This window comes from Coregonus clupeaformis, chromosome 2 (genome assembly GCF_020615455.1).
Source record: "Coregonus clupeaformis isolate EN_2021a chromosome 2, ASM2061545v1, whole genome shotgun sequence".
Lineage (NCBI taxonomy): Eukaryota > Metazoa > Chordata > Actinopteri > Salmoniformes > Salmonidae > Coregonus > Coregonus clupeaformis.
The window spans coordinates 2,782,388-2,786,237 of record NC_059193.1 but is presented as its reverse complement, the minus strand read 5'-3'; the positions used below and the strand labels follow the sequence as shown (position 1 = coordinate 2,786,237).

At 38.5% G+C, this 3,850-nt stretch overlaps 1 pseudogene; it reads right to left on the bottom strand.

The window, feature by feature from the left end:
• Window positions 1–701: 701 nt before the first annotated feature.
• On the bottom strand, window positions 702–2,353 carry LOC121548110 (annotated as a pseudogene).
• Window positions 2,354–3,850: the final 1,497 nt, after the last annotated feature.

Below are 3,850 nucleotides of genomic sequence, written 5' to 3'. Positions count from 1 at the left end.
TTACTAGTCCGGTTGACTCCTAACTCTCAAAGTCCTCCTGACTACAGAGTCTGGAATGGCTCTTTGATGTTATCGGCACAATGAGTCGATAATGAAAGGGGCTGTGCTTTCACTGGTTGGTTCTCCTCCGTGTCTTACTCACAACACCCAAACGCCCAGCCCCTGAGCGCTGCCCCCGACCGCCACCCCCTTCCATTACAAAGACTTGATTTTCCAATCCCCAAAAACGACAGGTCTCAACCCACGAGGGAAAAGAAACCCACAGCTAGGCGTGCTGCGGATACTATTACAATGAATGAGCGAGGGCTTCGATAACTCTATCAATATAGGCTTACTAATTGATAACATTACATTTTACATTTAGATTCATAAAAGCTATAGCATACAGTCTGTTAAGGAAGCCTATAAATTTACCAGGTAAACTCAATTAATTGTCCAAACTCACTCAATAACGTTCACCTATCAAATAGTTATCAAAGAGTTATAACTCAACGCATCCGACACCACCGCAATAGCTTATTACACAATCCATCTTAATAGAAATTATTTCCATTGAGAATTGACCACTGTTTAAAACAACAGTGAATAGAAATTGCTTTAATTTTAATGCAAAATGTCCATTCAACCTATTCAAATGATAGGCTTACAGTTCATATTGGACATGACAACTCATTGTAGTTATCTCGGTCTCCATGTTTATTTCAATTGTACTGAATTAAGTACTCTGGATATATCTGATTGGGATCAAATATGACAAAAATTCTGGGATATATGACATTGTCCACACAACTGTCATGGAAGTTGATAGCACTTTTGTCATCTTTCTTTCCCAGTGTAGTTTTCCCAACTATCACCTGACACAGAAACCTTGTTTTGGTCTGTTGGCTACTGAAGCCTTGTGGTGCCTCACCAAACAGAGTTACTGGATCAGTGTTCCATGGGCTGTACTTATCTGCATGAGGCAAATCTTGCAAAGTAGGTTCCTACATAAAAGGAAGAAAATTGTTAATAATGGGGTTATTGTACCAGTGAGATTATACCTGCTATCATACAATATTCATTTACAGTCTGTTTCATCATCACGTACCTTTTCCAAGGACATGGCCGTTGATACCAGCTAACCTGTTGTCGAAATTGTACGTACAAATTGTGTGTACGTTGCTGACTTTTGTTCCATGAAACAGCTTCTCCTCCTTGACCTCTGTAACACCATGAATCCTTCCCAACTGAATCTTCTTTCTTTAAAAAGAGAATCACCATGGTCAATACAATATCAATAGTGATAGAATACCACCAACTTATAAAGGGAATGTATACTGTACTACATCCACCTATTTCTGGAGAAATTATTATAATATTATGATGATGATGATGTAAATTCTACTTCCTCTTACCTACAGTACAATTCCCAGAGGTCCAGGTTCTGTATTCTACAGATGGATTTTATGCTTCTGTCTAGTTCCCCCTCCTTTAAGCAGCCTGCCACATAATTATACTCAGCTGTGTCTCTCTTCAGACAAAACACCTAGCGGTCAATGATGGAAATTAAATCATATTCAGATTACAAACAAACTCAGGATAACTCATTTTGATGATAAGTAAACAAACATATATTATTGCAGAATAATCTACTCTAATCAAGGTTTGAATATATACAGTGGGGAAAAAAAGTATTTAGTCAGCCACCAATTGTGCAAGTTCTCCCACTTAAAAAGATGAGAGAGGCCTGTAATTTTCATCATAGGTACACGTCAACTATGACAGACAAAATTAGAAAAAAAAATCCTGAAAATCACATTGTAGGATTTTTAATGAATTTATTTGCAAATTATGGTGGAAAATAAGTATTTGGTCACCTACAAACAAGCAAGAATTCTGGCTCTCACAGACCTGTAAGTTCTTCTTTAAGAGGCTCCTCTGTCCTCCACTTGTTACCTGTATTAATGGCCCCTGTTTGAACTTGTTATCAGTATAAAAGACACCTGTCCACAACCTCAAACAGTAACACTCCAAACTCCACTATGGCCAAGACCAAAGAGCTGTCAAAGGACACCAGAAACAAAATTGTAGACCTGCACCAGGCTGGGAAGACTGAATCTGCAATAGGTAAGCAGCTTGGTTTGAAGAAATCAACTGTGGGAGCAATTATTAGGAAATGGAAGACATACAAGACCACTGATAATCTCCCTCGATCTTCATTGAAATTACATGGAAACAATTTTGAATCAACCAGTGTGTGCGGGGGTGTAAGACTGTCAAAAGAGACAGATACCTCAAACATGTGCCACGTTCCTCTTTCGTCCAGGTAGAACCAATGCCATGTTTTTTTAACAGAAGTGTCTGAGGTGTCCATGTCCTCAACTTCTGAACTGCCTTCTGATTGAGTCCACATCTACATCACAACAACACACACACATCTTATTTACTGAAACAGCACTTCAACTTGGCTTGATATAATACTAGGGAAAATGTTACTTTACCTTCTACTGAGGTTTTGTTTTCTAGTGAAGGTGAATGGTACAGTAGCTATTCGGGATTAGACTGCCACTCCTGACCCGGTTCAGCACTGCTTGCAAATGCTGTAGCAAAATCACTAGTTAAACCACACCTTCTTAAAGGAGGATGTCCTTGTTTGAAAGTCTGGTGTCTGAAGCTCACCTGTGGATTAAAATAAAACTGTTTTTTTTTAGATGGAACGTCTGAGTCACCAATAAAGTTGACGTCAGACTGGTTTTGCATATTTGCCATACAAAATGTAGGACCTTTCTTAATTTTGTTGTCACTGGTCCATGATGTTCCAGTCAAGCTTGGAGGAACTCACTCATTACGCTAGTTAGGATTTTTTTTTATGTTTGTATTTCCTCCTTATCCTAACTGATTGTATTCTTGAAATCTACTGACGACTGTATAATCCTCTCTAAGGAAAGACAATTGTTCACCCCCCACCCCACCCCACCCCACGAACTCACAATAACTTTATAGAAGTATACAAAGTAATGAGGCAAGGTTGTATCATCTCTGGGGGGATATCTGTCAATCCCATGCTTCAACATAATTTGAAAGTCAAATACGATGGAGCAGAGTTTATGGTGTTATCTTGTGTTGTACTGCCACCATGTGGCCAATTAGATGCACTCAGCATTTAACTTCCCTCCATTGTTTCACTATCGCCTAACCTTCATATGTGTAGGAAATAGAGACATAAAATAATGAACACGTTGCATTCAACATGACTAGCGCCGGTAAACATACACATATGACATTTTAGTTTATTTACAGTGTACTACAACAGTAGGCCTAAGTCAAGCCTATATCCAGTTTATACATCAAAGCAGAGGACTTGAAGTATTGACCAACATAACATTACTTTAAATTAACACGAAAAAAACTGTCATTATGACATAGTTTGACACCCTCTCATGAAGAGGAAAGACTATTTTAATTCAGCTCAAGAAAATATTCATGGGGGTATTTCATTCTTGAACAATGTACAATGTGCAGAATGAGGGAGGTAGATTGTTTAGGGGGTAAGAGTGCTTATCATGCATATATAAACTACGTACACATATACAGGTAGCCTACTGCATTGTTAGATCATTGTACCAATAGCGGTGACAGAAAAAGCAGTAGATTTTTAAGACATATTTAAAAGCCATCTTGGCCTAAATTAACTCAGGCAATCAATCACACACGGTCCCCAAAAAGATTCATCCAGTTTCTTAGCTTAGCAACATTAGCTAGGCCTATATCATAGCTTTCATTTAGAAAATGCATATTCTACAGTACAGTACACAGAGACGAGCTGACTATAAGCCTCATGCATGGTATGATGTGATAGTTCAACTGCAGT